The sequence below is a fragment of the Saccopteryx leptura genome, chromosome X (genome assembly GCF_036850995.1).
Source record: "Saccopteryx leptura isolate mSacLep1 chromosome X, mSacLep1_pri_phased_curated, whole genome shotgun sequence".
NCBI lineage: Eukaryota > Metazoa > Chordata > Mammalia > Chiroptera > Emballonuridae > Saccopteryx > Saccopteryx leptura.
Window position 1 is genome coordinate 2,247,362 of NC_089516.1, and position 25,714 is coordinate 2,273,075.

At 44.7% G+C, this 25,714-nt stretch overlaps 1 non-coding gene across 1 annotated transcript; it reads left to right on the forward strand.

Moving 5' to 3' along the window:
* Positions 1 to 3,514: 3,514 nt before the first annotated feature.
* On the forward strand, positions 3,515 to 3,590 carry TRNAA-GGC (transfer RNA alanine (anticodon GGC)). The gene has a single exon. It is a non-coding gene; the product is annotated as a tRNA-Ala (tRNA).
* The last annotated feature ends 22,124 nt before the right edge of the window (positions 3,591 to 25,714 follow it).

The window sequence follows — 25,714 nt, forward strand, 5'->3', positions numbered from 1 at the left end:
TCAAATAGATGATGTTGGGTCTACAGGGGTGGGACTTTTTTTATCGATTGAAAGGACAGATGGCCTCACTGGGTTTTCATCCAATAGCTCCTGTTACTTGTCGTTAAAGATGCTATGTCAGGGGTCCCCAAACTTTTTACACAGGGGGCCAGTTCACTGTCCCCCAGACTGTTGGAGGGCCGGACTATAAAAAAAAAACAACTATGAACAAATCCCTATGCACACTGCACATATCTTATTTTAAAGTAAAAAAAAACAAAACGGGAACAAATACAATATTTAAAATAAAGAACAAGTCAATTTAAATCAACAAACTGACCAGTATTTCAATGGGAACTATGGGTCTGCTTTTGGCTAATGAGATGGTCAATGTGCTCCTCTCACTGACCACCAATGAAAGAGGTGCCCCTTCCGGAAGTGCGGCGGGGGGCCGGATAAATGGCCTCAGGGGGCCACATGCGGCCTGCGGATCATAGTTTGGGGACACCTGTGCTATGTCACCTAAGATTATTGATCTCAACAAGTTAAAGAGCTGAAAAAGCCTGTATATCTAGAAGGCCGTTTTGGAAAGAGTCATACGAACTCAACCCCGTTATGGGGAACTTTGCTCAAAGACTCCGAGAGGTTCCTTTGTCCCTGGTGGACTCTTGGAGGAAATTTGTTGGGTACCGTGGACAACACAGTGGAAAACATTTGGGAAACACTTCCGGTACGGATGCCAATCTTTTACACAGCCTACGACGGTGGGCTGGCAGGACCAGTGAGTTCTAGACAAACGGGTTTGAAAGGCTACGTCCAGACTACACCAGTCAGGGAAGTGACCAGTCTTCAGAGCCCAGTCGGGAGCGGTCAGGCCCCTAAATGGACTCTTATCAGATGAGATTCCTTGTTATTTAAGAGGTGACAGAGTCTGTTCTGAAATCTTCCCCAGCGATGGACAGAATAATTTACTATAGATAGTCAGTTGGTTTACGTAGGCTGATTCAGTTTCTCTCTACTCTGTTTTCATCCGAACCATATTTTATTATTATTATTATTAATTGAAAAAGACCTGGGGCCAAGAATTCAGCATTATACATAAATTTTCCTTTTGGCTGAAAGGGAAACATTTATAATAGAATTTGAAAATGACCGTGATGGTTAATTTTATGACATCTGTGTCCAGGTAGTTTGGAAATCATCATTCTCATTCTGTCTGTGTTTTTTTTTTTTTTTGAAGAATCTGAGCATTATGAACGGGTAGATTGAATAAAGCAGACCACCCCTTCTGACCTGGGTGGGCCTCAGCCAATCAGGTGAAGGAGTGAATAGAACAAAAAGGCTAACTTCCTACAGAGAAGAGGGAATTCTACTGTCCGACTGCCTCAAATTTGGGACATCGGTTTTCTCTCAGGTTCACATTATAGACCAGGGGTTGGGAACCTTTTGGGCTGAGAGAGCCATGAACACCACATAGTTTAAAATGTCATTCCGTGAGAGCCGTACAACGACCCATGTATGTGATGCATTGTCCAATAAAAATGTAGTGTTGTCCCGGAGGACAGCTGTGATTGGCTCCAGCCACCCGCAACCATGAACATGAGCAGTAGGAAATGAATGGATTATAATACATAAGAATGTTTTCTATTTTTAACGTTATTTTTTTATTAAAGGTTTGTCTGCTAGCCAGAGGCAGCCATCCAAAGAGCCACATCTGGCTCGTGAGCCATAGGTTCCCGACCCCAGTAATAGACTGAAGTATCACCTCTGGTTAGGTCTTGGGTCTGCTGGGCATTAAACAGAATCTTTGGGTCATCAAACTTTTTATAAAAACCGCCCACTTTAGTAGTGCTGGTCAACCTGGTCCCTACCGTGCAACCAAACAGCGCCGTGATTGGCCCATCATGAAAACTGGACCGCCCACTAGTGGGCTGTAGGGACCAGGTCTACCAGCACTGCAAAAGTGGGCGGATTTTATAAAAAGTTTGATGACCCCTGCATGCTCTCCTGGGTTTCTTGGCTGGGTGGATTTTTTATGTTTTACTTTAGGAAAGCTGACAGGAGAAGATCAATGTAACACCCAGACAATGCTCATGAGCTCCCTTGGTGCAGTCGGCTAATGGCTAGTGAGTGTGGGATCAGCGGTCAGTTTGAGTTCATAGCGGAGACATCAGTTACTTTGTCAGTGTTCAAATGACTCTCTGGGAAAAGCAGTGAGTTGAGTATCAATAGTTGTAGCAGGGGTCCCCAAACTACGGCCCGCGGGCCACATGCGGCCCCCTGAGGCCATTTATCCAGCCCCCGCTGCACTTCCGGAAGGGGCACCTCTTTCATTGGTGGTCAATGAAAGGAGCACATTGACCATCTCATTAGCCAAAAGCAGGCCCATAGTTCCCATTGAAATACTGATCAGTTTCTTGATTTAAATTTACTTTTTATTTTAAATATTGTATTTGTTCCTGTTTTGTTTTTTTACTTTAAAATAAGATATGTGCAGTGTGCATAGGGATTTGTTCATAGTTGTTTTTATAGTCCAGCCCTCCAACGGCCTGAGGGACAGTGAACTGGCCCCCTGTGTAAAAAGTTTGGGGACCCCTGAGTTGTAGAAACCAAGAGAGAATGCGGACGTATGAAAACAGAGCATTCCATGTGAGACTAATGTTTCTCATTTAAATATGGCTCCAAAAAAAAAAATTTTCTTTTCAACCATTGCTGCCTATTACACCCGGGTATTTCCATTCACAGACAAAAACATTGTTACTTCCTTCAAACATCACCTTACTTTTTGACACAAAGATTCCTGCAGAATCCTTTGCAGATGTCCAGCAGCTAAGTGGGTGACAGAAGAAATAACCTGGTTGAAAACAGAGAGGGATGCCAGCGTTCTCATCACGGACACTATGAGAAACGTCCACATAATCCTTAGGGCTCTAGAAGACGCCCATTAAAAACCAGGTGCTAGAATGGCTTTGGATGCAACAGAGCGACGCCCCAGAGGGGCAGAGCATCGCCCCCTGGTGGGCGTGCTGGGTGGATCCCGGTTGGGCGCATGCGGGAGTCTGTCTGACTGCCTCCCCATTTCCAACTTCGGAAAAATACAAAAAAAGAAAAAGAAAAAAAAAAAAACAAACCACTGGGTGGGACTCTTTTTACCAGAAGTGGGAATGAGGGGGTTAAGTAACAGATTTGTCCATTGTTTTTTTTTTTCTCTTCCCAAAGGAAACCTGCCCATCTATGGAATGGATGTCTTTGCTAAGATGTACCTCGATTTGGGCTAGGTTAGGTGATGGTCATCAAACCTGGTCTCTGTGAACTTATAGGACGTGGTCTCGTGGGATATTGTATATGTAGGGCTCAATAACTGTGAGTAACACTGGGAGAAATATCATCACCAAAATGGCGCCCTGCTGTGGACCGTATGTGAGTGCTCACAGCCTTGGGTGAATTCTGCTGTGACCAGCCAGAGCTCGTCTCCGAGGGAATTCTAAACACTGCCCCACCTAAACACACAATTAAAACAAAGACTTTATCATGGGCCCTGGCCGGTTGGCTCAGTGGTAGAGCGTCTGCCTGGCGAGCAGAAGTTCTGGGTTCGATTCCCAGCCAGGGCACACAGGAGAAGCGCCCATCTGCTTCTCCACCCCTCCCCCTCTCCTTCCTCTCTGTCTCTCTCTTCCCCTCCCGCAGCCGAGGCTCCATTGGAGCAGGGATGGCCCGGGCGCTGGGGATGGCTCCTTGGCCTCTGCCCCAGGCGCTGGAGTGGCTCTGGTTGCAACAGAGCGACGCCCCGAGGGGCAGAGCATCGCCCCCTGGTGGGCAGAGCGTCGCCCCTGGTGGGTGTGCCGGGTGGATCCCGGTCGGGCGCATGCGGAAGTCTGTCTGACTGTCTCTCCCTGTTTCTAGCTTCAGAAAAGTACAAAAAAAAAAAAAGACTTTATCATGGATTTTTTGAAACATTCATGTGGCAGAGACCAGGCTCATACTCCATTCAAAACTACAGAAAAGAGGCCCTGGCCGGTTGGCTCAGTGGTAGAGCATCGGCCTGGCATGCAGGATTCCTGAGTTCGATTCCCGGCCAGGGCACACAGGAGAAGCACCCATCTGCTTCTCCACCCCTTCCCCTCTCCTTCCTCTCTGTCTCTCTCTTCCCCTCCCGCAGCCGAGGCTCCATTGAAGCAAAGTTTGCCCGGGTGCTGAGGATGGCTCCATGGTCTCTGCCTCAGGCGCTGGAGAGGCTCTGGTTGCAACAGAGCAACGCCCCAGATGGGCAGAGCATCGCCCCCTGGTGGGCGTGCCAGATGGATCCCGGTCGGGCGCATGCGGGAGTCTGTCTGACTGCCTCCCCATTTCCAACTTCAGAAAAATAGAAAAAAAACTACAGAAAAGAGAGGCAGAAAATAAATTTATATGTCTATATCTCTATCTATATCTATCTATATAATATAGATATAGATATAGACATAGATATAAAATAATCATTTCATGAAGTAGAATGAATTCATTTCCACAGACCAAAAACTCTGCTGGAATATTTCACACCTGACTCTCTCCCTCCGTGTCTGATCTGACAGAATTTCCAGCAGCGTGGGTTTAGCACAAAAGGCAGTTGTATCTAGAAGTGAATTATCACACCGCGTCCCAAAGAGAACGTGTGCGTGGGAGGAATGAAAAGAGGGGGACGCAGAATGGCTGTCAGTCGGGTGCCATCAGAGAGAGTTCCTAAAACATTAGCAAGGGACAAGAACGAGCTGAAACCTGGTGACCATAAAAGGCAGGAATTCTGGTCGGCACCAGGGAGGTCTCCTCTGGGATTTACAGGTCCAGTGGGAGAGAAATCATCTTCTTCTGTTCACTGAGGAACAGCTGAGTAGATGAGCTGCCCACACCGGCCCCAATCACACAGCCAGTACAGGGCTGAGCTTCTATAGAAACCCATGTCCCTCCCAGGGACCGGTCTCCCCACACTCACACCAAGTGGTCATCATAGTCTTGAGCATTTGCATCAAGAACGGCATTGTGGGAAATGACACAGTACGAATAGGATTTAAAACAATTGCTTTCTATCCATCAGTTCTTCCTTTCTTCCTTTCTTCCTTCTTTCTTTCTTTCCTTCCATCCTTCCCTCCTTCTTTCTTCCTTCCTTCCTCTCTTCTTCCTTCCTTCCTCCCTTCTTTCTTCTTTCCTCTCTCACTTCCTTCCTCCTGCCTTCCCTCCTTACTTCCTCTCTCCTTCCTTCCTTCCTTCCTTCCTTCTTTCATCCTTTCTTCCTTCCTCCCTCTTTTCCTTTCTTCTTTCTTTCTTTCCTTCCTTCTTTCCTTCCTCCCTTCCTCCTTTCTTCCTTCCTTCCTTCCTTCCTTCCTTCTTCCATCCTTTCTTCCTTCCTTCCTTCCTCCCTCTTTTCCTTTCTTCTTTCTTTCTTTCCTTCCTTCTTTCCTTCCTCCCTTCCTCCTTTCTTCCTTCCTTCCTTCCTTCTTCCATCCTTTCTTCCTTCCTTCCTTCCTCCCTCTTTTCCTTTCTTCTTTCTTTCTTTCCTTCCTTCTTTCCTTCCTCCCTTCCTCCTTTCTTTCTTCCTTCCTTCCTCTCTCCCTTCCTTCCTCCCTTCCTTCCTTCCTTCCTTCCTTCATCCCATCCTTCCTTCTTCCATTTCTTCCTTAAATGTACCTTCCCTCCTTCCTTCCTTCCTTCCCTCCCTCCTTCCTTCCTCTCTCCCTCCTTCCTTCCTTCCTTCCTTCCTTCCTTCCTTTTTTCATCCTTTCTTCCTTCCTCCCTTCCTTCTTTCTTTCTTCCTTCCTTCCTCTCTCCCTTCCTTCCTCCTTTCCTTCTTTCCTTCCTTCCTTCCTCCCTTCCTCCCTCCCTCCCTCCCTTCCTTCATCTCATCCTTCCTTCTTCCATTTCTTCCTTAAATGTACCTTCCCTCCTTCCTTCCCTCCCTCCTTCCTTCCTTCCCTCCCTCCTTCGTTCCTCTCTTTCTCCTTCCTTCCTTCCTTCCTTCCTTCCTTCCTCTCTCCCTTCCTTCCTCCTTTCCTTCTTTCCTTCCTTCCTCCCTCCCTCCCTTCCTTCCTTCCTTCCTTTCCTTCCTTCCTTCCTTCCTTCTTCCTTCCTTCCTTCCTCTCTCCCTTCCTTCCTCCTTTCCTCCCTCCCTCACTCTCTCACTCCCTTCCCTTCCACATTCCACAGTAAAATATTTTTAAGAGACAAGAATGGGGAGAAAGGGGGGGAAGGGGAGAAAGAGAGAGAGAGAGTCATCAACATCTTGTTCACTCAGTTGTAGACGCATTGATTGCTTCTCCTTCGAGCCCTGACCGGGCACTGAGCCAGCAACCCCAGGATGGAGCACAGTAATTCTTGGCTCACAAGCTCTCAGTTCCTAATTACTAACACAGAATGTGTGTGTCAGCTATCTTTCTGATAATGAGGGTTGTTGTTGTTTTTTTTAATTAGTGGAAATTTTTTCTCCTTCAGAACACACATGTATTACTGAAAAGATTTTTTCAAGAAATAACAGGTAATTTTTTTAGGAACAAAACAAAGTGGTACTTCTAATAGGCATTTCTTCTCCTTCTTTAGTCTCAATATAGTTTTATTTATACGTGTACTGATTTACGTTTACATTTAGTCTAATTTATAGTTTTATATATATATGTTTATATGTGTCACATATCCAGAACTTAAATGTGCATATACTGTATATAAATTTTATACATCTCAGTATTTTTACAGATAGTTTTTTAATATATTTAGACTAATTACAGTTTTATATATGTATCTGGTTTATATAAGGTCTACCGGAAAGTTCTGTCCATTTTTGGAATAAAACAAAATACACATTTTTCTTACTGTCAATAAACTTTATTAAATAATATAATTGCCATTATTATTAATGACTTCTTGCCAGCGTGAGGACAATTTGTATATCCCATTTTGGAAAAACGTTTTATCTTTTGATGCGGAAAACTGAACCAGTGCTTGTTTGATATCTTCTTCATTTTTGAATTTTTTTGCCCTTCAAAAAATTTTGTAAGGACACAAACAAGTGATCTTCGGAGGGTGCTAAGTCCGGGGAATACAGTGGATGTGACAGACATGCTTCTGTAGCATCTCTTCCTTGTTGAAATTCGTAAAAATGACAGTGGCGTCAATGAACTTTATCAGTAGCCATGGGTACACTATCGCTTCACACATAAGACGAACGTGAATCAACTTTGTTTTAGTTCATTTGCTATGTCAGTATGTATACATTAAGTGATAAAAATAGAGAGGCACACATGCGCCAAATAAACGTGCTTACATGTCGAAACTTGTGATAGAAACGGACAGAACTTTCCAGTAGACCTTATATATTTAGTTTAGTTATATATATATACACACACATATGTATAGTGAAGTGCTATGCATATTATATATCCTATAATAGATGTGAGAGAGGCAGATATGTAAATTCCAATTGTGATTGATACGGACTGAAATATAAAGAAACAGCCACTGCATAGCCACACAGCCTCTTTTTCCGTCACAGAGAGAAAGTCGCTTTTCCACGAACACCATCAAATTCATCGCTGACCACGTGAGGTGCTGTGATCCCCTCTCTGTCTCCGTCATGCCACGCCTGCGTCTCCGTCTGGCTTACACACAGACTGTCTAATCACCCCCGGATGCATTACAGACACCAGTCCGTGAATACCGACGGCGATCCTAAGCCAGCATCCCTTGTATGGAAGCGTGCTTAGGAGCTGTTACATTTTGCTCAGCTTTAGACGCCTTCTCTCTTTTATTCATGATCAAAAGCCCGCAATGACCAGGGCAGCAAATGGCCCTGGTCTGTGTCAGGCAGAAAAACCCGTGAGCACGGAGCATCTGTCTGCTGTGTCTGTTTCACCAATCACACCATCGCATGCTGATAGCATTCCCAGTTCCCCCTGAGTGTGCGGTTGGGGGGTGGGGGTGGATATAAGGTTAAGTGCCCCCCCCAGCCCCCAGACTGAGGTCATTATCTTCCTGGCAGACACACTTATCTAGAAGATTTCTTTTAAAAAAAAAAATAAAATAAAATAGAAAAACCGAAAGCTGATACACAGAGAGCAGTTCAAGGAGATTTATGATGTTCCAGTCACTTTATTCTTAAAGCTCTGTGTCGGGGCCCCAGATAGAATCAGAGATGTCGGTGTTCTTGGAAGAATATAAATGGGTCCCATTGTGGGCCGTGCTCCGCGACTCTGCTCGTCACTGTCCGGGGGACCAGAGATAAGGGCCCATCGAGGTCGGAAGCCGGAAGGCGAGAAATCTATCCTGTCGATAACGATCAGAGTGGCCTTTCAGAGACTTCAAGGCGTGCTCACACAGTTCTCGCAGAGACGAATAGCTTCCCAGGCTGTGTGGAATCAAACAACTTCGCTGTCTGTGAGGGGCGTCATTATTTTGCCTTGACCCTTCCCTCTGGAAGGCGGCTGGGTGTCCCCGGGCACCAGAGGGTCGTCCTTCGATGCCTCACGGGACGCAGCAACAATTTTCAGACTTCTACTTTGTTTTTTTGTTTGTTTGGGGTTTTTTTTGGTATTTTTCTGAAGCTGGAAACGGGGAGAGACAGTCAGACAGACTCCCGCATGCGCCAGACCGGGATCCACCCAGCACACCCACCAGGGGGTGACGCTCTGCCCACCAGGGGGCGATGCTCTGTCCCTCCGGGGCATCGCTCTGCCGCGACCAGAGCCACTCTAGCGCCTGGGGCAGAGGCCAAGGAGCCATCCCCTGCGCCCGGGCCATCTTTGCTCCCATGGAGCCTCGGCTGTGGGAGGGGAAGAGAGAGACAGAGAGGAAGGAGAGGGGGAGGGGTGGAGAAGCACATGGGCACTTCTCCTATGTGCCCTGGCCAGGAATCGAACCCGCGACCCCCCGCACACCAGGCCGACGCTCTACCACTGAATAGACTTCTACTTTGAATGTCTGCCGGAAGACGGCCATTGTCCTGACCCAGAGTGGGCAGGAGGCCTGGGTTTCTGTAGAACCTTTTGGACAGTGCATCCAAACAGCGTTTTGCTGACCAGGAATCCCTTGGATTGGATTGGATTGGATCGGATCGCCCAGCAGATGACCACCAAGAGAACCTTCTTAGAAGCCGTGGCCCGTTCTGTCTCGGCATCCTTGACGCACTGAACCCAGAGGTTTTTTTTTGGAGAACGGTGTGTGAAAGTCACTTCTGGGGGAGGGGAGGCGATGAAGCACGTTGCCCCCCCCCCCAAGTCAGCACGAGTTCTGTGGAAACACGGGCTCAGAGTCGACGGTTCCTTCTCTTCCCCGGGCAAAATGAGCACGCCTCTGTCACAGCCAGGGCCGCGCTCACCCTGAGAACCTTGTAGCAACTTGAGGGCAGACATAGATTTAAACACGTGTGCACCCACACGTTGGGCACACACAGGCATAGACACACACATAGACACACACAGAGTTCAGGATGGACCTCCCAGCACGGATTATTCCAAACATTTCCCCGCGTCCTTTCAACGGCAGCCTCAGCTCTCCTCCCCTCCCCTCAGTCCCCCCGACTGGCAATCTATAATCAAAGTCCCCACTTCCCGACTTCACCGGCCAAAGACAGAAACACCCACACTTGTGTTTTCGTCCTCAGACCAGTCTCAACACCTTTGTGGCCAAGAGAAGCAACCGCTGGGATTTCTGAGGAGGTCGGATCAAATCCACCCTGACTTCTTAGAAGGGAGGGGAGAAAAGGAGGCTGCTGGCAGCTGGGGCCCTGCGACGAATTCCAGGCGTGAAGAAGGGGATTGAGAGACAGCAGTCTGGCCCTGGCCGGTTGGCTCAGCGGTAGAGCGTTGGCCTGGCGTGCGGGGGACCCGGGTTCGATTCCAGGCCAGGGCACATAGGAGAAGCACCCATTTGCTTCTCCACTCCCCCCCCCTCCTTCCTCTCTGTCTCTCTCTTCCCCTCCCGCAGCCAAGGCTCCATTGGAGCAAAGATGGCCCGGGCGCTGGGGATGGCTCCTTGGCCTCTGCCCCAGGCGCTAGAGTGGCTCTGGTCGCGGCAGAGCAAGGCCCCGGAGGGGCAGAGCATCGCCCCCTGGTGGGCAGAGCATCGCCCCCTGGTGGGCAGAGCGTCGCCCCTGGTGGGCGTGCCGGGTGGATCCCGGTGGGGCGCATGCGGGAGTCTGTCTGACTGTCTCTCCCCGTTTCCAGCTTCAGAAAAATACCAAAAAAAAAAAAAAAGAGAGAGAGACAGCAGTCTTCGTCCTAATGGTATTCGTGCAGGCAAGAAATCAGCAAGGCGTTGAGGGTGGTCTCAGTTCTAGCACAGACGAGGCTCTGATTAAAGAGGGGTCCCCTGCCTCCGTCCCACCTCAGGGGGTACTCAAAATAAAATCGGTCATCTGTACCAGCCTATGTCTTTAAAATAGGTTAGTAGGACCTGTCTAGAGCAAGGGTCCCCAAACTTTTTACACAGGGGGCCAGTTCACTGTCCCTCAGACCGTTGGAGGGCCGGACTATATAAAAAAAAAAACTATGAACAAATCCCTATGCACACTGCATATATATCTTATTTTAAAGTAAAAAAACAAAACGGGAACAAATACAATATTTAAAATAAAGAACAAGTACATTTAAATCAACAAACTGACCAGTATTGTAATAGGAACTATGGGCCTGCTTTTGCCTAATAAGATGGTCCATGTCCGGTTCCATATTTGTCACTGCTAGGTGTAACAAGTGATATGACGCGCTTCCGGAGCCGTGAGGCGTGCGTCCCGCGTCACTGGAAGTAGTACTGTACGTGAGCGATGCCCTGCTTTGCAGTGCTGCCACATACAGTGCTCCAGGAGCTCCTCTCACTGACCACCAATGAAAGAGGTACCCCTTCCAGAAGGGCGGCGGGGGGCAGATAAATGGCCTCAGGGGGGCCGCATGCAGCCCACGGGCCATAGTTTGGGGACCTCTGGTCTAGAGATTGTCTGCTATACAACGGGCATCTCATGAATATTAACTCTCTTTTCTTCTCTCTCTATTTTTTTTAAGTGACCGCTGGGAGCCGGGCCACGTAAAGCGGTCACTTAAAATTGTACAGAGTCAGTAAGCCACATAACCTGACCCTGATGTGGGTTTTTTCCAGTTTGTTCCTGGGAGGCCGCTCATATCCTGTTGAAATCTTCGTTCTGCACTCGCCCCGGGCAAACCCCAGGTGAACCCGGGTCTCCACACCCAGGCACCATAGTCTCTGAGTGACGATATTGCCACACACTGGAAAATAAGGTGTGGCTCGTGAATGCAGATGCATTTCCTGGTTCAGCTGTGGCACGGGGGTGTTAACCTGAAAGTGTCCAGAACTGAAATTCAGAGAGAAAACAGAATAATAATAATAATAATAAAGGCAACGACATGAACAAGAATTGTAAGATAAATTCAAAATGTATGACCTACTCGTAACAAGAAAGCCAGAGCGGAAGAGAGAGAGAGAATGGAACAGAGAAAATATGTAAAGTGATAACAGCCAGGATTTTCCCCCAAATCAGTGTCAGACACTGACCACATAATGCCAAGCAAGATTGCTGAAAAATCCCCAAATACTGGGGCTTCAAAGAGCACAATTCCGAAGAACATATTGGTCCAAGGAGAAATCACAAGAAAAAAAAAAAACCCAACATACTTAGAAAGCAATCAAAATGAAAAGAAAACATCAAAATTACTCAGAATCTGTGAAAGCAATGCTTACAGGGAATTTTTTTTTTCTTTAGCACTAAATGTATCTATTAAAATACAGTAGGGGAAATATTGGCCCATCTATAATCTAATTTCCCACTTGCAGAACCTAGAAAAAGAAGAAGAATTGCATTCTAATGCTAGCAGAAGAAAAGAGATAATAAAAATGAAAGAGTCATCAGCAAACTAAACAGAAAATCAATGCCAAAGGAAAAAAAAAATCAATGAAAACAACAGCTGGCTATTTAAAAAGATCTATCAAGTTGATACATCTCCAGCCTGGCTAGAGGGCACTATTGTTCGGTACATATCACGTATATAACAATGTATACATATTTACATTGTGTATAGTTATGTATACAGTTTTTTGATAGATAATACATATTTAATACATCGTAAAATGGAAATATTATCTATTATTTATATACATTTCAATATACATTGTATATACCATTTGGTACATATCATATACATATGCATATACTCGTAGGTGTGCAACAATGAATCGCACATCTTGCCTGGGCTAGGGAAAGGAACATCACTGGGGTGGAGCCTTCTGAATTTTACGAGTCCATTGCATTTGAGCCATATACATTGAGCATCCACGTTCTGACGAAATGTATCAGACAGAGAGAGGAAGAGAATACTTGTGCTGACTCCAAGCTGTTCATCAGAAAGAGGAAAAGAAGCTTTTCTGTGTTGCCTGCATAGCCCACAGAAGAACTTCAGATGCAGCTAAAGAAGTTAAAAACATCGTTGCCAAGGGAGAGACTGAGGCCAGATAGGCGATGTCAAGGTAAAATAAATCGGTATTTATTGATTAAGAGGCTGCTATGAACGGCGGGCTTTCTATGGTTCACCTCACTGTATACTTGGTTGTTGTTGTTTTTTTTAACTCCTGAAGATATTATCATCTCCATTTTAGTGGCAAGGAAGCTAAATAGTGACACAACGTAGTGACACAAAATAACACAAAATAGTGACAATGTGAAGAACAAAGATTAGTTTGAGGGTGTCATTATTTCAAAGCAGGTGTGCTTCCCACCACCTGCCGTGGGCCCCCTGCAGTAGTAGTTAGCCACCCGTGTGGGCTGGAGCGTTGGGGTCACACGGAGAGAAGCCAGGGGTCGAAGCAGGTTGAAGAAGAGAGTCGGCATAGACCGTGACGTGTGTGTCCTGACCTTGCCACCCGTCGGAAATTTACAATCAAGAGACAGTAAGTCAGAACACGCACAGCTCGTGTCCAAGGCTCTGCGCCGTATTAAGATGCATCACACATTCGTCTGCACCCCGATTTCCCCGAAAACATCCTGTTTCCCTGAAAATAATAACAGTGTCGTATATTTCGTGTCCTGTTGGAATTATCCAACCCAGGCTATCTATAAAATACGACGTCATCCCCTTTACCTCACGAGACTATTTCTTTTTTCTTTTTTCTTTTTTTCCTGTATTTTTCTGTATTTTTCTGAAGCCGGAAACGGGGAGAGACAGTCAGACAGACTCCCGCATGCGCCCAACCGGGATCCACCCGGCACACCCACCAGGGGGCGACGCTCTGCCCACCAGGGGGCAATGCTCTGCCCCTCCGGGGCATCGCTCTGTTGCGACCAGAGCCACTCTAGCGCCTGGGGCAGAGGCCAAGGAGCCATCCCCAGCGCCCGGGCCATCTTTGCTCCAGTGGAGCCTCGGCTGCGGGAGGGGAAGAGAGATTCAGAGAGGAAGGAGAGGGGGAGGGGTGGAGAAGCAGATGGGCGCCTCTCCTGTGTGCCCTGGCCGGGAATCGAACCCGGGACTTCTGCACGCCAGGCCGACGCTCTACCACTGAGCCAACCGGCCACGGCCTCACAAGACTATTTCTAAGCAGCCGGGTCCCCACTCGGCGATGTCAGTCAAGATATATTTCCTTCACTTCCTGAGAAAATTGGGGTTATTTTTCTAAATTAATGATAGCAGGCAGAGGTATTGGAACAATTAACCAAAGAACAGAGGTGGCCCCTGGCAGGGTAGCTCAGTTGGTTAGAACAGTGGTCCCCAACCCTTGGGCCGCGAACCAGTACCGGTCCGTGGGCCATTTGTTACCGGTCCGCAGAGAAAGAATAAATAACTTACATTATTTCTGTTTTATTTATATTTAAATCTGAATGATGTGTTATTTTTTAAAAATGATCAGATTACCCCTGTTACATCCGTCTAAGACTCGCTCTTTTTTTTTTTTTTTGGCAATAAAATATTTTAATTTTCTAATATTGTATTAATCATTATTTACTTATTTATTTATTTATTTATTATTAAATTTAATGCAGTGACATTGATAAATCAGGTTATAGATGTTGAGAGAAAACATCTCCAGATTATTTTGACATTTGGTTATGCTGTATACCCCATCACCCAAAGTCTAATTGTCTTCCGTCACCTTCTGTCTGGTTTTCTTTGTGCTCCTCCCCTCCCCCACCCCTTCTCTCTCCTTCCTCACCCCATCTCCCCCTACGCCCCCCCCCCGTTACCATCACATTCTTGTCCGTGTCTCTGAGTCTCATTTTTATATCCCATCTATGTATGGATTAAGACTTACCCTTGACGCTTGTTTCGGTCACGTGATACATTTATCCGTCCCACCCTAAAATCCGGTCTGTGAAAATATTTTCTGACATTAAACCGGTCCGTGGCCCCCAAAAAAGGTTGGGGAACCACTGGGTTAGAGTGTCATCCTAGTACTCCAAGGTTGGGGGTCCGATCCCCAGTCAGGGCACATACAAGAGTCAACCACTGATAAAACATTGAATTAAAAAAAAAAAGAAAGAAAAAAAAAAAGAGGAAGAGGAAACCTAAAAACTGAAGAGTCAACCAACGAATGCATAAATAAGTGGAACGACAAAAATCAATCTCTCTCTCTCTCTCTCTCTCAAATCCACAAAAAATTAAATATAAAAACAACCAGAAGTGTCCTACCGGTGTGCTCTTTGTAGCCATCAGGAAGACACTACCGTGTGTCCCAGAAAAATCAGACAGTGTCTTCTATTTTTTGCTCCTTACAGACGCACTAGGTCTTATTTTCAGGGGATGTCTCATTTTTCCACGAACAAGAATTCACATTTATTGTTGAACAACAACAAAAAAAAAGATCCACATTTATGGATACACTGTAGTCATGTCATCACGAACAGCAGCGTCACCAGCCAAACTCTGAATTCCATCAAGAATTTCTCGTCACTCTATTTCCACGTACAACCATCAACCCCGTTTTCCCTGAAAATAAGACAGTGTCTTCTATTAATTTTTGCTCCTAGGTCTTATTTGCAGGGGAGGCGTTATATTTCTAAGCTTGAAAGAAATTGTACTAGGTCTTATTGGGGGGGGGGGGAACAGGGTCATTGCGTCCCCTCTGCGAAGCTGTCTTTGCCTCCAAACAATCAGGAAGCAATGGAGGGCGTTCTGAGAATGTCTGAGGACAGGCACGCTGTTCTCTCTCTCCCACACTCTCTTTGGAGAGTCTAGTCCAGGGGCAATCAAGCTTTTTATACCTACCGCCCACTTTTGTGTCTCTGTGAGTAGTAACATTTTCTCACCGCCCACCGGTTCCACAGTCATGCTGATGTATAAAGTAGGGAAGTCACTTGACTTTATAAAATGTATAAAGCAGAGTGACAGCAAGTGAAAGCATAGAATCATAATTACTCACCAAGTACTTTATGCCAGATTTTCGCTAAGTTTGGCAGAATAAATCTTTATGGAACAACTTACTACAGCTAAATCTATCTTTTTATTTCTACTTTGGTTGCTCCGCGACCGCCCACCATGAAAGCTGGAATGCCCCCTAGTGGGCAGGAGGGACCAGGTTGACTACCACTGGTCTGTTCTATGTAACCCATGTCTTCACACCCAAAGTTAACCAAAAAGCCTCTTGTTTAGTATCATGTTGTATAGGACAAGGTCCTCCGGCCGGGCAGGACAGGAGACGGGACAATTTTTTTTCCCTGGAGATCTGCTTTTATTTGGCTTGGTTCTAAGGGCAACATTTTCAGCACGCTTTCTTAGTGTCCTTTGCCGAATACTTCCTTCTGTCTTTTTCATGAACAAAACTCACAAACCCCAGTAGGGTGGAAGAGGCTTCTGAGCAAGAACTCTTGGCTCGCTGAATAAAAATATGCTTTTCGGATGATTCTAGTCATGGATGTCCCCATCAACCTTTTACTGAAAGCCCACCTTCAAAATATTAATGAATGAACAAACTTCTCAAGAAACTGTTTAAATGTTCACCCTGGTGATGAAAATCTATTCTACAGATTTCTGTGGCATTAGAATAGACAGACACTTTGACTTCGCTTGCTCCCTTACACAAAGGAATATTTTGAACTCTGCATTTAATACCACTTACCTCTTTCCCTGGATGGTTTGCTCAGTCGGTTATAGCATCATTACCTGAAACAGCAAGGTTGTGGGTTCGATCCCCAGTGAGGGCACATATGGGAAGTGACCGATAAATGCAAAACAAGGTGGAGCAACCAATGAACACCCTCCCACCCTTTTTCTCTCTCTGTCTCTCTAAAATCAATCAATAAAATACAGCCTGACCAGGCGGTGGCGCAGTGGATAGAGTGTCGAACTGGGATGCCGAGGACCCAGGTTTGAGACCCCGAGGTCGCCACCTTGAGCGCGGGCTCATCTGGTTTGAGCAAGGTTACCAGCTTGAGCCCAAGGTCGCTGGCTTGAGCAAGGGGTCGCTTGGTCTGCTATAGCCCCCCCCCCCGGTCAAGGCACATATGAGAAATCAATCAATGAACATCTAAAGTGGCACAATGAAGAATTGATGCTTCTCTCTCCTGTCTGTCCCTCTCTCTGTCTCTGTCACAAAAAAATAAAAAATAAAATAAAACACATATCATTTACCTCTTATACATCTCCTTAGAAGACATTATTTTTTTGCATGCAAGACAAATGATTTGCCACCATTGCCGCAGAATAGAAGCACATAAAATCTATTAGAAGAAAACGAATAAAAACAGACTTTTCCCTTAAAAAGAACTTAACACTGAAGAAGAACTGAACACGTTTCTATTCTTCAGTGAATTTATAATCGAAATCCTCTCATCCCAATCTATGCGAAATGGAAGACGGAACAGGGGCCATTTGCCAACGAGTCCACCTCATGGTCATGTTTCGTGAGCATATCCACAGAACTCTGGGCCGTAACTCAAGGACCTCTTAGTTCTGGGGGAATCGGAGGAGAAAAGAAAAAGATATATATATATATATATAATATTATATATTATACATTATATATTATACATTATATATTATACATCATATATTATACATCATATATTATACATCATATTTTACATTATATATTATACATTATACATTATATATTATACATTATATATTATACATTATATATTATGCATCATATATTATACATTATACATCATATATTATACATTATATATTATACATTATACATCATATATTATATATCATATATTACATTATATATTATACATTATACATCATATATTATACAGTATACATCATATATTATACATTATACATTATATATTATACATCATATATTATACATTATATATTACATTATATATTATACATCATACATTATACATCATACACTATACATTATATATTATACATTATACATTATATATTATACATTATATATTATACATTATACCAGGGGCCCCCAAACTTTTTACACAGGGGGCCAGTTCACTGTCCCTCAGACCGTTGGAGGGCCAGACTATATAAAAAACTATGAACAAATCCCTTTGCACACTGCACATATCTTATTTTAAAGTAAAAAAAAAACAGGAACAAATGCAATATTTAAAATGAAGAACAAGTAAATTTAAATCAACAAACTGGCCAGTATTTCAATGGGAACTATGGGCCTGCTTTTGGCTAATGAGATGGTCAATGTCCGGTTCCGTATTTGTCACTGCTAGCCGTAACAAGTGATATGATGCGCTTCCAGAGCCGTGAGGCGTCACCAGAAGTAGTACTGTACGTGAGCGGTGCCGCGCTTTGCGGTGGTCTCACTGACCACCAATGAAAGAGGTGCCCCTTCTGGAATGTGGCAGGGGCCGGATAAATGGCCTCAGGGGACCGCATGTGGCCCGCGGGCCATAGTTTGGGGACCCCTGCATTATACATTATATATTATACATTATACATTTATATTATCCATCATATATTATACATCATATATTACATTATATATTATACATCATACATTATACATCATACATTATACATTATATATTATACATTATACATTATATATTATACATCATACATTATACATTATATATTACATTATATATTATACATCATACATTATACATCATACATTATACATTATATATTATACATTATATATTATGCATTATACATTATACATCATAAATTATACATTATATATTATGCATTATACATTATACATTATATATTATACATTATATATTATACATTATATATCATATATTATATATTATTCACACACACACACACACACACACACACACGGTGAGAGGCAGGGGACAGGAGGAGCAGACAGCAAGGGGAAAGAACAGGAGAGACTAGAATAAAAGGAAAAAAATCCATAACTGCATGTTCCTCTCCGGACGTCACATGATTCGTCTGCGCTGAGGTTGAACGTGCGTTTCTGAGATGAGTTACGTGAGGCTGCGGCGTTCTCCAATCGGCCACCATCCACTCCCAACCCACGTGCCCCTTGGGCATTGGTTTCCTCTGGGTCTTTACGACGAAAAACTGTACGAGGTATCTTTGAAAAAAACACCTAATATCTTTTTTGTTTGTTTGTTTGTTTCAGGAAAGGCAAGTTTTCAATATACCCCAAATTAGAATTCTAGGAATATCCATGAAAGATAGGACTTTCTGATCTTCGACATCCACAGGATTGTTAAAAATGGGCGTAATGAGATACAATCAGGCACAATGTATGTATATAATATACATATTTACTGATGAGATACAATGGTAGATATTGTCCCCATGGCTCTGTCTCGCACCCGTAAATTGCCTGTGCGTCAGCTGTGGAAAGAAAATGAACTTGCAGCCCTGGCCGGTTGGCTCAGTGGTAGAGCGTCGGCCTGGCGTGCAGGAGTCCCGGGTTCGATTCCCAGCCAGGGCACACAGGAGAAGCGCCCATCTGCTTCTCCACCCCTCCCCCTCTCCTTCCTCTCTGTCTCTATCTTCCCCTCCCGCAGCCAAGGCTCTATTGGAGCAAAGTTTGCCCAGGCACTGAGGATGGCTCTGTGGCCTCTGCCTCAGGCACTAGAATGGCTCTGGTTGCAACAGAGCAACGTCCCAGATGGGCAGAGCATCGCCCTCTGGTGGGCATGCCAGGTGGATTCCGGTCAGGCGCATGAGGGAGTCTGTCTGACTGCCTCCCTGTTTCCAACTTCAGAAAAATACAAAAAAAAAAAAAAAAAAAAAAGAAAGAAAGAAAATGAACTTGCGAAGTAAGTGTCTGTTTCTTCAGCCAGCAGAGGTGTCGGGACATATTTGGACCCAACTGGAAGCGAGTTTGGAACATCCTGGCCCAAACCGCAGAGACCACGGCGCTGCCGGAGGCTCTTGGTGTGACTCTGTGGGGACGCGCCCAGCGGAGGGGCACAGAGGTGCCTTTACCAGCCAGAGAGAGCAGCCCAGCTTCCCGGGACCTCCGTGCAGAAGCTGCCTGGGGGGAGGACGGGTTGATGTTTCTTCCAGACGCTCAGCTACACAATTCCCCCGCATCTCCCTGGTGCGGCCAGCTGGGCAGTCATTCCAACAATCTTTTCAGACTCCTGGCATCGCCTTGCGGGACAGCGATGCCCACCTGGGGGCTGATGGAGTTTCTCCCACCTGGAACCAGGAGACCTCGCATCCCAGAGGTGAAGATTTGAACCCGGAACACCGTGTTCTTGAGATAATGGTGTGGGCTGTCGTGGGTTAGGCTCTAACTCTGTCTCCTGTGGTTAACATCAAAATAATCTCTTTCCCCAAGTAAAGATATGGTGGTTTCAGATCAAACAAGGCCAGGAAAGGCAGAGCCATGCCCGTCCAAGAACAGAGACAGGAGAACACAGGTGGCAGCTTACAGCTTGGAAATATAAAGAGATTACGTTCCATGAAAATTCAGGGAGCGGATTCCACTAGACCAGTGGTGGTCAACCTGGTCCCTACTGCCCACTAGTGGGCGTTCCAGCTTTCATGGTGGGCGGTAGCGGAGCAACCAAAGTATAAAAAAAAAAGATAGATTTCACTATAGTAAGTTGTTTTATAAAGATTGATTCTGCCACACTTAGCGAAAATCCGACATAAAGTACTTGGTAAGTCATTATGATTCTATGCTTTCACTTGCTGTCACTCTGCTTTATAGATTTTGTAAAGTCAAGTGACTTCCCTACTTTATAAATCACCATGACTGTGGACATGATTTTAACTCTGCGGATACTCAGAAGTTTTAGGGTGTGACCTCACGTCCCTTGAGAGAGTTGACAACCTATTTCTCACGGTGGGCGGTGAGAAAATGTAACTGCTAACAGAGATACAAAAGTGGGCGGTAGGGATAAAAAGGTTGACTACCCCTGCTCTAGAATGTTCTTGGATCTAAACGTAGGTGGTGAACCCAGAAACAGAAAGTCAGAAGATGGGGAGTTCAACCCTTATTTATTTTCTCATTCAGGCCGTGGCGACGTCTGCTCACGGATACGACATTAGAGGGCTGGGGACCCAGCCGTAAGGATACACGGGGTAGCCCGAGTCCCCCAACATACAATCCAAGCAAACGAAACAGTTCAGAGCCGACTAGGACACTAATGGCTGGGCGGTCTCGTGGGAAACAACCAGCCAGCAGTCGCTGGATGGGTAGAAATGGGCACCTTGTTGGATTTTAACTCTGCACATACTCAGAAGTTTTGGGGTGTGACCTCACGTCCCTTGAGAGAGTTGACAACCTATCTTTGCACAGACACAGCAACATATACAGTGTGTCCATAAAGTCACAGTGCACTTTTGACCGGTCACAGGAAAGCAACAGAAGACGATAGAAATGTGAAATCTGCACCAAATAAAAGGAAAACTCTCCCAGTTTCATACCTATTCAGTGCAGTTCGATGTGGGCTCATGCACAGATTTTTTAGAGCTCCTTAGGTAGCTATCCCGTATAGCCTCTGCAGACTCATCACTGACGGATGGCCTACCAGAACGGGGTTTCTCCACCAAACTGCCGGTTTCCTTCAACTGCTTATCCCATCGAGTCATGTTATTCCTATGTGGTGGCGCTTCGTCATAAACGCGCCGATATTCACGTTGCACTTTGGTCACGGATTTGAATTGAGCGAGCCACAGAACACACTGAACTTTCCTCTGTACCGTCCACATCTCGACTGGCATGGCCGTGGGCTGCTCCACTGTATACAGGGTGTTATGTCATCATCTGCGCATGCGCACATGCTGCCACATCATCCTACAGAAACTGGGAGGGTTTTCCTTTTATTTGGTGCAGATTTCACATTTCTAAAAACACATTTTGTTGCTTTCCTGTGACCGGTCAAAAGTGCACCATGACTTTATGGACACACTGTATATAATATTGTAGTCACTATAATAATAATAATATTTTTACATATGTATGTAACAGATATATAAAACATATATATGTATGTATGTATGTATGTATGTATACACTCCATTTATTTCTCCTTCTGTGCAAAAAGAGATATTTGCCCTCAGTGATAATCTTTGCATGATATTTGAGTTTAAATAGGGAGGATTTTTATAGATCTTTGCAGGAGACGCCCTATGTGTTTTTAACTAAGTCTTTGCTCCTTGCCAGGGAGAAGAATGAATGAATGAATGGAGAGACAGCATCTTAGAGTTTGCAGAGCTGTTTGGAGTGCTTGTGTCCAGAATTATGTATTCCGAACACGCATGTGGTTCTAACACACCTTCTACTGGTCAGGAATCCGCTGTTACTGATCCTTCTAGTGTGCCCGGTTCTTAGGTGTGGAGATGTGCTCAGTAGATTTGAAGGAACATATGTTGACTATGTGCCATCACAGCTGATACAGAGCACCTGTAATGATGATGATGATGATGATGATGTAAAGAGGAGGGGAAGGACAACGAGATAGAGAAGTGCCCCAGCCGCATCACCTGACAGGTCCTATACGGAGGGTGCTCTTGCCTTCAGCGTCAACAGCGCCAAGGTTGGAACCTGCACAAGACAACCTTCCGGAGGAGGATGAAGCCGTGCGTGGATCTCGGCCAACACCCCCAGCACCGGGGGAGCATCTGCAGTGAGCCGGTGGTGACCAGAGCTGGCCACAACCACAGAAGTAGCCACGAAGAGTCTGTCTGTCTGTCTGTCTGTCTGTCTGTCTTGGGCCATTTGTTTTCAAAAGAGGAACCATGGTTCCATGGGTTTCAAACTCATCTCAAGATGGCAATTCTTGCCTGACCTGTGGTGGCGCAGTGGATAAAGCGTCAACCTGGAAATGCTGAGGTCGCCGGTTCAAAACCCTGGGCTTGCCTGGTCAAGGCACATATGGGAGTTGATGCTTCCTGCTCCTCCCCCTGTTCTCTCTCTATCTTTCTTTCTCTCTCTCCCCCCTCTCTCTCTAATAAAAATGAATAAATAAAATCTAAAAAAGTAAATAAGTAAAAAAAAAAAAATGACAATTCTTTCAAAGTAATGAACTTGGTGATATTATATATTATTATTATTATTATTATTTGATCATTGAATCCTTTCAATAACAGATTGCTAGCTGATGCTGACACAGCCAGAGAGTTCCTTTCACCAAGGAATTGGAACCCACAACAATATGTTAAGTTCAATTTATCAGGGTGACATTGGTTCATAACATCATGTGCCTCTCAAGGGCACCACGCATTCCTCAAGACAACATCTCTGTCCTGCACTGTGTGTTCACCCCCCAGAGCCAAACCTCATCCTCCCATTATATGATATGTGTGACCCCTTTGCTAACTACCTTCCCTCATCCCTCCTTCCCTTTGTTAATGGTCATACAGATATCGATCGACTGACGACCTATGCAACTTACGACCACTCAACTTGACGACCACAATCGCTAGTCAGGACTGCTCCGCGTCTGGCAGCGCAAGCGTTGCCCAGCTGGGCGGACGTACGACAGTGCAGACCAGCTTCCGGCAGCACTACCATCTCCGTGTGCACCGTTTCAACTGTTATCCCAGACTCGGTACAGCAATTTGTGTTTTGTGTCTTGGATATTTTTTATCCAACCCCTCCCAAGATGTCTACCAAGAGGAAATTGTCTTTGCCAATATTAAACCAGTTGTACTAGTAATGCAGTGTTTTACTTAAACCTGACGAATGTAAAAATAAGAAGCAAAATGGTGTCGAGATGATACAAATGGCATAAAATGAACAAAGAAAATTATGATATATAACAATAATGAAAGAAAATTGTGATAAAATATGATTTAAAGATTTTTATAGCCTGACCGGGCGGTGGCGCAGTGGATAGAGCGTCAGACTGGGATGCGGAGGACCCAGGTTTGACACACCAAGGTCGCCAGCTTGAGCGCGGGCTCATCTGGTTTGAGCAAAAGCTCACCAGCTTGGACCCAAGGTCGCTGGCTCGAGCAAGGGTTTAGTCGGTCTGCTGAAGGCCCGCGGTCAAGGCACGTATGAGAAGGCAATCAATGAATAATTAAGGTGTTGTAATGTGCAACGAAAAACTAATAATTGATGCTTCTCATCTCTCCGTTCCTGTCGGTCTGTCCCTGTCTATCCCTCTCTCTTCACTCTCTCTCTGTCTCTGTAAAAAAAAAAATTTAATAAAGAAAAAGACTTTTATAATATCACCTCATACATAGAGCCTACTCAGCTTACAACCAAATCGTGTTACAACCGGTCTGTCAGAACCAATCATGGTCGTAATTCGAGCACCAGCTGTACTGTTGTCTGTATCTCTCCATTCTTGTTTCTCTTCTTTGTTCCTTTGTCACTTTCAGTTTTATTTACGTGCCATGGAGGAGTGACATCATAGGGCTCTTAACTTTTTTTCTGTCTGGCATACTTTGCTGGGGACGACACTCTCAGGGTCCATTCCTTGATGTCGTAAATGGCACTACTGTCACCGTCTCTTATGGCTGAACAGTGTTCCATTGTATACATTGTATATATAGGTACCAGGTCTTCTTTTTTTTTTTTTAATTTTATTTATTCATTTTTGGAGAGGAGAGAGAGAGGGAGAGAGAGGAGAGAGAGAGACATAGAGAGAGAAGGGGGGGAGGAGCAGGAAGCATCGACTCCCATATGTGCCTTGACCAGGCAAGCCCAGGGTTTCGAACCGGCGACCTCAGCATTTCCAGGTCGACGCTTTATCCGCTGCACCACCACAGGTCAGGCTAGGTACCAGGTCTTCTTTATCCAACCCTCCACACAAGGACGCTTCACTCGTGTCTGTGTCTCGTCCGCCGTGAATAAAGTGGCAGTGAAATTCGTAGAGGTCTCGCTGGTTGACGCTGAGGGAGTTAACACGCCGTGACAAACTGTCTGCGGCTCACTGCGGTGAGCTCCCCCCCCCCACCCCCGCAAAGTCCGGGTGTCGGATTCCCTAAGCGCCTTCCCGAACGTAATTGAAGGGAGGATTTGTCTTGCGCGCTGGTTAAGTGGAATTAAAGGGACTAATTAAAGCCTGCCCTTCTTGGGACATTAATTTAGTATTGGAATTTCTTAAGAGTCGTGTGAGGACAGGGTTGAAGATCGTACACACGCTGCTCCTGCCATTTTTCTTGAAGATAACGCGTTTAAATCACTAATGGATCCAGAGTCTTGTTTCTACGCATTTACACAGAGAGAGTATTTCCTGTTCTCCCTCATGACGGACGATATGAATATATATTATTATAACATAATAGAAAATAATTAACAGAAGACTACCTCTGTGGGGGAGATATTTTGACAGCAATTTGCTAGAATGATGCGATGTCTTTTTTTTTTTTAAGTGTGACTTTAAAAAGACAGAAAAAAGATAAAGAGTAATACCTTGCTTTTTGTTATGAAAAGTGCCCGGGTCAGTTGCCCTTGATAATTTGTGATTTCATTTGTTTCTAAGCTGACATGTTAGTTTAATATAAGTGTGTGTGTGTATATATATTTATATGAGTGTCTGTGTGTGCATATATATATGTACATATATATGTTATATGTGTGTGTATATATATATAACATCTATCTATCCATCCATCCATCCATCCATGCATGTATCTATCTATTCATTCATCCATCCATCCATCATTCCATCCATCCATCCATCCATTCATCCATGTATCAATCCATCCATCCACCCATCCATCCTTCCTCTATGTATCTATCTATCATCTATCTATCTATCTATCTATCTATCTATCTATCTATCTATAAATCTATCTATCTATCCATCCATCCATCCATCCATCCATCCATCCATCCATCCACTCATCCACTCATCCACTCATCCATCTATCTATCTATCTATCTATCTATCTATCTATCTATCTATCATCTATAAATCTATCTATCCATCCATCCATCCATCAATCCACTCATCCACCCATCCACTCATCTATCTATCTATCTATCTATCTATCTATCATCTATCTATCTATCTATCTATCTATCTATAAATCTATCTATTTATCTATCCATCCATCCATCCATCCATCCATTCATCCATGTATCAATCCATCCATTCATCCATCCATCCTTCCTCCATGTATCTATCTATCTATCTATCTATCTATCTATCTATCTATCTATCTATCTATAAATCTATCTATTTAACTATCCATCCATCCATCCATCCATTCATCCATCCATCCATCCACCCATCCATCCATCAATCTACTCATCCACCCATCCACTCATCCACCCATCTATCTATCTATCTATCTATCTATCTATCTATCTATCTATCTATCTATCTGTCATCTATCTATACATATACTGATATATGTATGCTAAACTGTTCCTTGCTTCTTAAAAG